We start from the raw sequence: 13,565 nt of genomic DNA, 5'->3' as shown, positions 1-13,565 counted from the left end.
CTGCAGAAATACAAAGGATCATGAGAGATTACTACAAGCAACTATATGCCAGTAAAAGGGACAACCTGGAAGAAATGGACAAATTCTTAGAAATGCACAACCTTCCCAGACTGAACCAGGAAGAAATAGAAAATATGAACAGACCAGTCACAAGCACTGAAATTGAAACTGTGATTAAAAAACTTCCAACAAACAAAAGCCAAGGACCAGATGGCTTCACAGGCGAATTCTACCGAACATTTAGAGAAGAGCTAACACCTATCCTTCTCAAACTCTTCCAAAATATAGCAGAGGGAGGAACACTCCAAACTCATTCTACAAGGCTACCATCACTCTGATACCAAAACCAGATAAAGACGTCACAAAGAAAGAAAACTACAGGCCAATATCACTGATGAACATAGATGCAAAAATCCTCAACAAAATACTAGCAAACAGAATCCAAAAGCACATTAAAAGGATCATACACTATGATCAAGTGGGGTTTATCCCAGGAATGCAAGGATAAGAATCACTATAAGCAAATCAATCAACGTGATACTCCATACTAACAAATTGAAGGAGAAAATCCATATGATCATCTCAATAGATGCAGAGAAAGCTTCTGACAAAATTCAACAACCATTTATGATAAAAACCCTCCAGAAAGTAGGCATAGAGGGATCTTTCCTCAATATAATAAAGGCTATATATGACAAACCCACAGCCAACATCATCCTCAATGGTGAAAAACTGAAACCATTTCCACTAAGATCAGGAACAAGACAAGGCTGCTCACTCTCACCACTATTATTCAACATAGTTTTGGAATTTTTAGCCACAGCAATCCAAGAAGAAAAAAAAATAAAAGGAATCCAAATCGGAAAAGAAGAAGTAAAGCTGTCACTGTTTGCAGATGACATGATACTATACATAGAGAATCCTAAAGATGCTACCAGAAAACTACTAGAGCTAACCAATGATTTTGGTAAAGCAGCAGCATACAAAATTAATGCACAGAAATCTCTTGCATTCCTATACATTAATGATGAAAAATCTGAAAGTGAAATTAAGAAAACACTCCCATTTACCACTGCAACAAAAAGAATAAAATATCTAGGAATAAACCTACCTAAGGAGACAAAAGACCTGTATGCAGAAAATTGTATGACACTGATGAAAGAAATTAAAGATGATACAAATAGATGGAGAGATATACCATGTTCTTGGATTGGAAGAATCAACATTGTGAAAATGACTCTGCTACCCAAAGCAACCTACGAATTCAATGCAATCCCTATCAAACTACCACTGGCATTTTTCACAGAACTAGAATAAAACATTTCACAATTTGCATGGAAACACAAAAGACCCCAAATAGCCAAAGCAATCTTGAGAAAGAAAAATGGAGCTGGAGAAATCAGGCTCCCTGACTTCAGACTATACTACAAAGCTACAGTAATCAAGACAGTATGGTACTGGCACCAAAACAGAAATATAGATCAATGGAACAGGATAGAAAGCCCAGAGATAAACCCACACATATATGGTCACCTTATCTTTGATAAAGGAAGAAGAATATACAGTGGAGAAAGACAGTCTCTTCAATAAGTGGTGCTGGGAAAACTGGACAGCTACATGTAAAAGAATGCAATTAGAACACTTCCTAACACCATACACAAAAATAAACTCAAAGTGGATTAAAGACTTAAATGTAAGGCCAGACACCATCAAAGTCTTAGAGGAAAACATAGGCAGAACACTCTATGACATAAATCACAGCAAAATCCTTTTTGACCCACCTCCTAGAGAAATGGAAATAAAAACAAAAATAAACAAATGGGACCTAATGAAACTTAAAAGCTTTTGCACAGCAAAGGAAACCATAAACAAGACCAAAAGAGAACCCTCAGAATGGGAGAAAATATTTGCAAATGAAGCAACTGACAAAGGATTAATCTCCAAAACATTCAGGCATCTCATGCAGCTCAATATCAAGAAAACAAACAACCCAATTCAAAAATGGGCAGAAGACCTACATAGACATTTCTCCGAAGAAGATATACAGATTGCCAACAAACACATGAAAGAATGCTCAACATCATTAATAATTAGAGAAATGCAAATGAAAACTATAATGAGATATCCTCTCACACCAGTCAGAATGGCCATCATCAAAAAATCTACAAACAATAAATGCTGGAGAGGGTGTGGAGAAAAGGGAACCCTCTTGCACTGTTGGTGGGAATGTAAATTGATACAGCCACTATGGAGAACAGTATGGAGGCTTCTTAAAAAACTAAAAATAGAATTACCATATGACCCAGCAATCCCACTACTGGGCATATATCCAGAAAATACAAAAACTCTAATTCAAAAAGATACGTGCACCCCAATGTGCATAGCAGCACTATGTACAATAGCCAAGAACTGTAAACAACCTAAATGTCCATCGACAGATGAATGGATAAAGAAGATGTGGCATATATATACAGTGGAATATTACTCAGCCATAAAAATGAATGAAACTGAGTTATTTGTAGTGAGGTGGATGGACCTAGAGACTGTCATACAGAGTGAAGTAAGTTAGAAAGAGAAAAACAAATACCGTATGCTAACACATATATAGGGAATCTTAAAAAAAAAGAAAATGGTCAGAAGAACCTAGGGGCAAGATGGGAATAAAGATGCAGACCTAGTAGAGAATGGATTTGAGGATATGGGGAGGGGGAAGGGTAAGCTGTGACAAAGTGAGAGAGTGGCATGGACATATATACACTCCCAAACATAAAATAGATAGCTAGTGGGAAGCAGCCGCATAGCACAGGGAGATCAGCTCAGTGCTTTGTGACCACCTAGAGGGGTGGGATAGGGAGGGTGGGACGAAGGGAGATGCAAGAGGGAAGAGATATGGGGACATATGTATATGTATTGCTGATTCACTTTGTTATAAAGCAGAAACTGACACACCATTGTAAAGCAATTATACTCTAATAAAGATGTTAAAAAATAAAAACAATAAAAATTGGCTTATCAAAAAAACAAAACAAAAACACAAACAAACAAAAAAGAACAAGCTGGCTTGTTCAGGCAACAATGATCACAAGGATAAGCCCACATTCACGCATGCACTAGTGCATTTGTTTTGCTCCATAAAGATCTGAACACTTATACATGTGTGTGCATATATGCACATGCACATACACGTACACGCACACACTATACAACAGATCAAAAATATTGCACTACATTTCCAAGTAGGTTGGTCACAGAGATTAATAATAAACATGAAGCAGCCCTGTCAATTCCAAAATCCAGAGGATTCAGCTTTCTTTTTAATAATGGCAAAACCAGAAACAGCCTTATAAATATTTTTAAACATAAACTCCTAGGCTGTATTCCTTACAAAAGTTTTCAAGTTCAGGGGAATTCTGAATATTTTATGATGTCAAAGGATTTGGGGGGATTTGGGAATTTTTAAGAGCTAAAATTTAAATATTTTAGGTAATAGTCAAACTAAGTATAGTCATTAAATCACTGTTTTAGACACTGTGAGTATCTGTAAATCAGAGACTGGTTTTCCAATTCCCAAGACAATAAGTCCTTAAAATAAATAGTCCAGTGGGTTTTAGCATCAGCAAAGAACAACTTACGAAATCTATGACACTGTTAGATTTCCATCTGTTCCAGGAGCTGTTGACGATACATGTGAGGTTACCCAGGCACTATTTCAAAATGATGTGAACTGTAGGGATCTTTAATCATTTGCAGAGTCACTATGTGAGGACGCCACATGCCAGGTGCAGGACAGCAGATGCAGTCCCCAATTTACCAGGTTCATGTCACAATTCATTCCCATTATGGCAGTCTGGTATTCAAAATCTGCTTGAAACTAGACAAACATATGCTGGATGGCTGCATGTTTCTCAGGCTCATATATTATACCTAGCAGGTTTCTGGATAAATTAATTTATTCCTGATCTGCAAGAATCATTTGGAATTGTCTCTGGTCATCCATGTCAAAACCTTAAGGTGCTAGAGACTAAAGCAGGATGAAACTCCCAGGCTTCCCAGGACCATGACAGAGCCTTCCACATTTGATGCTAATATATTGTAAAGTATGTGCTAATGAATTACAAATGGTGTCACACAGTCTTTGCACGTTGTCATATTAATTCAAGATTTCAGAATTTCAAAATGCATTTTCAATATGGTTCAAGTGTATAAATATCAAGGAGGCATTGACCTTTATCAAAATGATTTTTTCCTGTGTTAAAAAGATCAAAATTTAACATAACAGGGCACACGATTTGACTTTGCTGTAAAGTGGTTGATGAGGAGAACTGTATCTGCCCCCAGATTATTCACATGAGGACTGTGAAACCTTTCATTTGCACTTTTTTTGGGAATGGCAGGAGTGTGGATGGGAGCTGGGGGAGAAAGAGGAATATTGCAACTAGTGAGAAAAGAGAACTGAAGGATGTCAGTTCTTTAATTAACATGCTGCTTGTCATCTTTAGCACAGAGAATAACAAAACCCTGCAGGCACTAAATAAAATGAGCCTTTGAGAGGTTTCTCATCCTAGGCAATCTACAGTTTGTGTCAATTTGGAGTCACTGATGCAAACATTTTGTTCAAATACTTTATTGTTTGCTAGCTGCATGACATCCACAAGAATGTTTTCAAGGTCAAATGAATATTTTGATAAGTCAGAGTGTGGGATTCTGTGACGTGGGCTCCTTGAGGTAGATCAGGGACCTTGAATGACGCAAATTGGAGCTTCACCTCAAGTCCCCAAACCACTAATACGCTTACACAGCTATCAATTCCCCCCCACCTTTTTTTTTTTTTACTTTATATACTTTTTTATTGAAGTATAGTTGATTTAAAATACTATATTAGTTTCAGGTGTACAGCACAGTGATTCAGTATTTTTACAGATTATAATCCATTATAGCTTATTACAAGATAATGGCTATAATTCCCTGTGCTATACAATATATCCTTGTTGCTTATCTATTTTATACATTGTGGTTTGTATCTCTTAATCCCATGCCCCTAATTTGTCCCTCCCCCCCTTCCCTCTCCCCTTTGGTAACCATTAGTTTGTTTTCTATATCTGTGAGTCTGTGTCTGTTTTGACATATTCATTTGTTTGTATTATTATTATTTTTTAACATCTTTATTGGAGTATAATTCCTTTACAGTGGTGTGTTAGTTTCTGCTTTATAACAAAGTGAATCAGTTATACATATACATATGTCCCCATACCTCTTCCCTCTTGCGTCTCCCTCCCTCCCACCCTCCCTATCCCACCCCTCTAGGTGGTCACAAAGCACTGAGCTGATCTCCCTGAGCTATGCGGCTGCTTCCCACTAGCTATCTATTTTATGTTTGGTAATAACACCCACTTTGTCTCCAACAGGATTTACGACTGGAATCAATCAGTTCCAGCCTCAGGGGAGCCCAGATCAGAAGAAAATAAAACAGTAAAAATACTGATTTTTGTCTTACCTTGTCAGAATCTTCAATTTCAGGGGCAAATGTTTTGGGCACCTTTATGACCACCGCATCATTCCCCATACTATTAGAGCAGCAATCACATTGAACTTGTTCATTGCCATGTCCCCATTTTCTGGCCCAGTGCTCGGCACATAGCAAGTACTCAATAAATATTTGTGAACAAAAAATAGATTCAAGGGTCACACGATTAAAACTACCTCTTCAAACTAACTTAGGAAACATCCCAGGGAGTTTTAAGCAATAATTAAAATCTTATATTTTGACTCATGTCCCAGAAACTTCTTAAGGGACTTGTGAATTTCTAATATGCTAACCTCTCATTTTGTAAAGAATCGTTGTGTGTGCTTCTGGACTTATATGCTAACAAATAATTGAGGTATTTATCTACTCGTAACTGTAGAAAACGAGTCCAAACTGTAGGAGCTTTCTGTATTAAAACAACCCTCCCAAAAAAGATTTACTCTTTAGGGGAATAATATAAATTGTGGGACATTTTAAATTGTGATTACATAGACAATGCTAATAGGACATCACCCCATGGAAGAATAATACATTCTAACCAACATTTTCACCTGTTTCATTGGGAAGGGAAGTCCTTTCATGAAAACATCTTACACAGCAGCCATCAGGGGGCATCATTAGTGTGATCGTAGCATTGGGGAACCTCTGTTCCCCATCATACTGAACAACACCTTAACGTGGGTATCTTGGGTTGAACTCTGATTAGAGTTCCCATGGGTTTATTTGGGAGAAAAGGGGGAGAGTGAGTGATGAGTTCCCTCTAAGTAAAAATACAGTAGGACATCTCAGGCTCACTTTATTCTCCCCATTCTCCATTCCCAAGTACTGCCATCACTAATCAAATCGGTTTCATTCTTTCCTAGTTTATCATTCTAAAAACTATGTATTGGGCTTCCCTGGTGGCACAGTGGTTAAGAATCCACCTGCCAATGCAGGGGACACGGGTTCGAGCCCTGGTCCAGGAAGATCCCACATGCCGCGGAGCAACTAAGCCCATGCGCCACAACTACTGAGCCTGCGCTCTAGAGCCCACGAGCCACAACTACTGAGCCTGCGTGCCACAAATACTGAAGCCCGTATGCCTAGAGCCCGTGCTCCACAACAAAAGAAGTGCAACAAGAGAAGCGTACTGCAACAAAAGAGTAGCCTCCGCTCACTGCAACTAGAGAAAGCCCGCGCACAGCAACGAAGACACAATGCAGCCAGAAATAAATAAATAAATATAAATTTAAAAAATAAATAAACAGGGCTTCCCTGGTGGCGCAGTGGTTGAGAGTCCGTCTGCCGATGCAGGGGACACAGGTTCGTGCCCCAGTCTGGGAAGATCCCACATGCCGCGGAGCGGCTGGGCCCGTGAGCCATGGCCGCTGAGCCTGCGCGTCCAGAGCCTGTGCTCCACAACGGGAGAGGCCACAACAGTGAGAGGCCCGCGTACAGCAAAAAAAAAAAAATAATAAATAAATAAATAAAAATAAATAAATAAATAAGTAAAAAATATGTATTGTCCTTTGCTGGATACTTCCTAAAATGTGAATATTTAATACTTAATTTAATTTTTAAATGGTTGCTGTGGCACTGACTGCTAGTTATCGCTCAATACATTATATAAATGAGTTATACAAACATGTTATAAAAGATGATCTTGGTCTATTGACCCGTGGGTTGTTTATCACTTCACCGCATGTTGAGATCTATTCGTTCAAAAGTCTACTGGCATCATGCTCAAAATTGTACACATCCAATTCTTTTAAAAATAGCCCCAATAAGCAGATTTTTAGCCATTTAGAGCTCAACTGCTTTGTATACCCTGTGAAACCTTTCCCAAGGTTGTCATGATACCTGTCATGTCCTGATAAGGTAGAGCCCTGTGGTTATGAGATCCCAAGCTGCTATGGTCCTTCCGAGCTCTCTGACCCAGAGACTTATCACCCTCTCCTATCCTCCTCTCCTGTGAGGTCTCTTGCTCTTTTCCTCCTAGATGGTTGCCCCCACATTGTAACTTCTGGACTTTCTCCAGCAGTGATGGACTTCCCTTCTCACACAACTTCATCCAAGTGCTACCCATGTGAGGACACAGCGAGGAGACAGCTGTCTATAACAGGAAGCGGACCCTCACCAGACACCAAATCTGCCAGTGCCTTGATCTCAGACTTCTCAGACTTCAGAACTGTGAGAAATAAATGTTTGTTGTTTAAGGCACTCAGTCTATGATTTTTTTGTTACAGCAGCCCAAACAGAATAAGACAACAATCATCATAGGAGAAAGATTACAGGCAAGGCTCAGAGAAGTGTGAGCAGGAAAGATATTTGGGGAACAGCAAACAGTCTAGTGGTTTAAATCATACAGTGCATGCAGGGAATGATTGGGAGACACGTTTGAAAAGTGTGTTTGGGTCACATTAGAAAGCCCTTAAATACCAGGGCCCTGAATGCCATTGATTTTGGCTGGCAGTAGAGGGTCCCTAAAGGCTCTTGAGTGAGACAGTGATGTGATGGGAGCTGTGTGCCTGTAAGATGTATCTGGAAACTGTGTGAAGACTGGACCAGAGAGGGGGAAGACAGGAGATTAAAAAGATACCACTTCAGTGGCTTTGTAGTTATCCAGCAAGGTAATGAGAGTCTGAACTAAAGTGGTGGAGGGGGAAGATACAAATAACATTCAGAGATTATTGATCATTCCTCCAACCGTAATACAGATGATGCCATCCTAAGTCTCTCATTCTGTCTATTTTTATCATTGATGCTATAGGTAGCCAGACAAACTGGCATTGCTTGTAGCATGATTATATTTCTTCACATCAAACACATCAACATACTCACAAAGAGATCTTGAGCTTCCCAGAAATAGACAGAGTACATAGGTAATTTACCAAACTGATAGAATTAAATACTCTAATAGAATAAAAACAAAATGGTTAACTGAAGAGCCTTGTTGGCTGGAAACAGCAATTTCCCATAAAGACATTTATTTCATTGAAAATGAAGTTCATAAGTTCATGTGTTGGTGGGGTATCTTTCTATAAAATACATTTGCATTTTTCAAAATACCTACTAGCCTCAAAAACTAATAAAATTTAGGTTAAAGATTTCACTTGGAAGGAAATAAGCATAGTGGGCTTCTACAATGCATGTGAAGTAATTATCTCAAATAACATTAATTGCCCAGGTGCTGCTAACAGGGCCCAGGCAACTGGGACATTAAAACTGCAGCCATAATAGAGAATTATTTCAGAAGTTACTTTAAAAAGCTTTTGCCTATTAGTCTCAGTGGGCTGTTTGCCTCTCTGGCATTTCTTTTACCTCTTCCTCTTCCCCAAATTGTGGGGCAGTCCTTTGGTTCTTGAAAGTCACTTGGAAGAAACAAGTGACCTATGCTATACTAATTGTTTTCCATCACTGAATGTTTCCATTTCCACGGGGAATGGTTCAGGACTCATGATCTGACAGGGAATCTATGGAAGATCACTGGCTTTTCCTTGTTAATAACAAAAACTCTGACTCAGATTGGCTAAAATAATAAAGACTTTTATTTCCTCTTACAACAAGAAGTCTAAAAGTAGAACAATCCCAGCCATACCATAATAAGCTTTCCAGGGGCTTTCCTGGTGGCGCAGTGGTTAAGAATCTGCCTGCCAATGCAGGCGACACGGGTCAAGCCCTGGTCCGGGAAGATCCCACATGACGCAGAGCAACTAAGCCCGTGCGCCACAACTACTGAGCCTGCGCTCTAGAGCCTGCGTGTCACAACTACTGAGCCCGTGAGCCACAACTACTGAGCCCGCAAAGAGCCCTTGCTCCACAACAAGAGAAGCCACCACAATGAGAAGCCAGCGCACTGCAACGAAGAGTAGCCCCTGCTCGCCACAACTAGAGAAAGCCCGTGTGCAGCAATGAAGACCCAACGCAGCCAAAAATAAATAAAATAAGTTTATTAAAAAAAAAATCTGCTGACCTTTAAAAAAAAAAAAAGCTTTCCAGGTCTCAGCTTTGTCTCCTCCATAGTTTGGTATTGTCCTCAGGATAGTTTTCCTCATGATCATAAGAAGGCTGCCAGTAGCAACTACCACAACACACTTCCTTTCTTATACCAAGCAGGTGAAATAGAGAAGGAACCTCTTGCCTTTTGATATAACTGGGCTAATTTAGGACATAAGCTCAACCTGAGATAATAACAGACCAGGAGAATACTTTCCTGATTAGCTTAAACCTTAATTCCTGATTCAATCATTGGTAAGAGGGGTAAAAGTACTATGATTGGATTATACTAGTCAGGATCCGTGCTAGGGGCTAGAGATGGGATGAATATCCCCCCAAAGCAATGTTCTCTTAGAAAGGCAGAAATTAGAGGTGGGGAGAGATGATGTAAAAAAATGTTAAGAATACATGTATACATGTAGCAACAATATGATCAGTGAGTTGCAAAATAGATTACTCTGCAGAAATGTCAAAGTAGGTGTAAGAGATGGCAGGGAACTGATTAGATGAGTTAATCCTATCAAGGACTTAAAATAGTAGAGGGTAGAGAGAGAGGATTAGGTGTGAAAATTTTTTAAAGAAAGAGATGCTGGTGTGCTATGAGTCTCAAGCCCCCATCCTAAGGGGGAAGAGTGTCTACTCCTATGGGGGCAAAGAATGTCACCTGCACTTCAGTTAACAAAGAATGTCGCCCGCCATCAAGCCATCAGCCATTGCAGCCATGCCCCCCTCCACCCCGCCCATGGTGTGCCCTGGGGGGGAATTCCAATGGAGAAAAACATATTTTGGCCATAGATAGTTAAGATGCATATCAAAAGTATAATTCCAATGAGCCCAGACTCTTGGATCTTCTCACACTTAGAAAAGCACTAAAATCATTAACTTGATATGTCTGTTTCTTGGGATTAGCAGTAATCTTTTGATGGTCAACTACATGTTTGTTTTTGTTTCTGAGCAAAAACTCTTATATTTCATGGCTTCTCCCTTACCTCCTTGGAACAGTTCCTTGGAGCTATCTGAGAGCTTATCTCCTGGGCTATAATCTTCAGTAAGGTCTCAGGATAAAACATAACTTGCAACTTTTACATTGTGTGGGGTTTTTTTTCAGTCAACACCTAACACAAACTGAGTAAGAGGGGCCGAAAGGGAATCATTTGGGTAGCTTGCTGTTTCCCCTGCAGTTACAGAATCAGCATGGATGTGGCTTGACTCCTCTCCTCAAAACCTACAGGCTGGAGATGGGTTGGCAAGCTGTTTTGGTGGCAGAGTGACGGAGGGTTGCTGCTATGCTATGATGGACCTGCACTCACAGAGTTTTGGGGACAAGGAATGTGGGAATGTTTCCTGTGGCCGGGATGTGGGCTATATGTGTGAACTTGAGAGCCAGTGGGAGAACCATCTTTAATCCTTTCCATTAGGATCATCGTAGAAACAAAGAGACCTCAACAGAAATGATACTGAGCTGGATCACCCATTCCCTAGAGCTTGTAGAGGAAGGAATTGCAGGCATAGCATGTGTTCGCCCAGATCAGAGAAACTGCAGGTGAAAGACCACTATGATATCAAGGTCTCTAGAGAACCTCTAAAAGTGAGTAACTTTAAACATCTGCCAGACCCAGAAAGTGTGAAGCCATATTACAAAGTACCAGTCAAATGAGAAACTCTCCTTTCCCTTCCAACCTCTCTGATATCCACTCCCCAAGGGATCATATGCTGGAAAACAAGCTGGATAAAGAACGAGGAAAGAAAGAAGGACCACACCCTAGAATGCCCTGCAGGTGGCCAGTCTATAGCAGGACCTGGTTTTGTTGATTTTAAATTTAAATCAAGTTCAGAGAGCATTTTAAATTATTGAATTGACACTGTCTTTGTATTCTAAAGTGACTTTTGAATCTTGTATTAGTTAAGAGAGATCCATAAATCATATGCTCTCCAAGAGTTTTCACCCTGGAATCACTTTCCCGTGGCCATGATCTGCATGAGCAAAAGGGATACTCTGTGCCTTGCCTTCAATATCCAGGAAGCTAGTGACTGACTCTCAGACCTCTGCTACAGCTGCCGCAAAAAAGCAAGTGCTTTGACAACTGTGCTTGCAAAAAGCAGCAGAAGCGTGGCCTCTTATGCATGATGTCACTTCCTCCCAAATGTGGCACGGGTCTATCTGCCTGACAGACTCTAGATCAAGCTGAAGGGAGTCTGGGCATGTAATCTTAACTTTGCAGGCTCCAGCACGAAGCAAGCACACCCCTGTCAGGGGCTGGCATGGGATGGAGGGAGCCAGCCTGCAGTGTCTGCCGTAATGCCCACACCACACACCTGGTGGTCTACATCCTGAGTAGTTTCACTGCATGAATGTGTCTACTCAAGAGACAGGATTAATAAGAAATTGCTTCATGGCCTTACTGTACACTTGGAAGCCATCTACTCACCGGCACCCAAGAGCAAGCTCCAGATCCAGGTGACATCCAGGTGTGACCTCTCTCACTCTCTCCTGCCAACTGGCCACCTTTCTCCTGGCTCCTCCCTTTCCTTAGCAATGAAGCTTCTCCCCACAGGTCTCTTCAGAGCCTGTTCACATCTTACCCACCCTTTGGGGTCTCCCTGAAGGGCCCCCGGCCCCAGGAGCCTTTTCTTGGCTTTCCAGGCTCCTCTGAGTTCCCTCTTTTTCTTCCTGTCCAGAACACTTCCTGTCCAGAACAACATTTTGACATGGGATTATATAAGCCTTGGATTCGTCTGCTCATTCATTCATTCAACAAATGTTTAAGGAGCCCATACAAGGTGCTTTGTTGAACGTCAGGTGGTAAAGGCCTGGTCCCTGTCTTCTTAAAGCTTACAGACTATTATAGAGGAAACAGACATTAAACAAGTAAACAGCATGTAAATGTAGAATTACAGATTGCAATCAGAGCTATGAAAGAAAACTTTCAGATGTGTTGAGAGAGTCAATCAGTGGTCTGTCTCGAGTGGTCAAAGAAGGTGTCCCTTAGGAAGTGAAATCTAAAACAGGAGGTCTAAGTAGGGGCTAGCCAGATGAACAGGGGGAGCAAAAACATGCCAGGAAGAAGGAATCATTAAAGGCCTTGAGTCAGGAAGAGATGAAAGCATTTTAGGAATGGAGAGGACAGTACATTTGGGACATTGTGGCAAGGGGCAGGTGGCAGCAGTGAGAAAAGTTTAGAAATATAACCTGATTATGTGGGTCCTTCCTGGTTGTGTTAGGCACTTTGGACTTAAAGCTAAGGATACTGGAAACATTTTTGAAGGATTTATAGCAGAGCAGTAATATGACCCAATTAATGTTTTAGAAGATACCCTAGTTCCTCAATGGAAAATGGATTGCTGAAGAGCACGAGTAGAAAAAAAGGAAATTAGCTAGGGAGCAATTACAAAAGCCCAGACGAAAAGTCATAGTGGTTGGCCACTAATGGTGGTGGCAGGGGAGATGGAAAGAATGGTTGATAATTGAGATCATAAGCTTCATGTCTTTTGTGCATGCCAGGCATCTGGCTTGGTGAAAACCTATAGCTCTACTCAGTAAGTAAATATAATAAATCAATACAGTAATTAGTTAATTACATGCTGCTTTAACCTTTTAAAAAGAGGAGCTGATCTATATTGTTAACTGGATCAAACATCTCACAGCAGCTGAGAAAGCAATTACGTAGACATATAGTCAATCTGGTTTGTTTGCTAAGTCAGTCTGGTTAATTTGGCTATATTAACAACTGAATAATATAGACCATGTGGTTATCCAGAGTTCTGTTTAGTCACTGTACTAGTTCAAGATAATACCAGTTCTGTTTAGGTCATTTTCATTGCTCATTAAATAGAGCTTTGAATGCACAACTTAGGATTTTATAGTATATAACCGTGGTTCCTAAATATTTTTTATTCCGTAAACCAATTTTCTTTTCAAAAACTAGGGGAACTGCTTAATGTGACCCCCTTTAGTTTGTCAAGAATGGGTATTAGAACAAACAATCAAGTAACTACTCTCAGAGCGAGGGTTCTTAGCTGCAAGCGATAGAAACTAAATTCTGTCAGATTTAAGTAGGAAAGAATT

The 13,565-nt window shown here is 40.3% G+C and overlaps 1 protein-coding gene across 11 annotated transcripts in view; it reads right to left on the bottom strand.

Moving 5' to 3' along the window:
• DEUP1 (deuterosome assembly protein 1) overlaps positions 1-13,565 on the bottom strand; it is a 224,017-nt gene that overhangs the window by 127,241 nt on the left and 83,211 nt on the right. The gene's annotated exons all lie outside the window — the stretch shown is intronic.

Source organism: Globicephala melas, chromosome 8, assembly GCF_963455315.2.
Source record: "Globicephala melas chromosome 8, mGloMel1.2, whole genome shotgun sequence".
In the NCBI taxonomy this organism is placed as follows: Eukaryota; Metazoa; Chordata; class Mammalia; order Artiodactyla; family Delphinidae; genus Globicephala; species Globicephala melas.
This window is presented reverse-complemented; position numbering and strand designations above follow the sequence as displayed.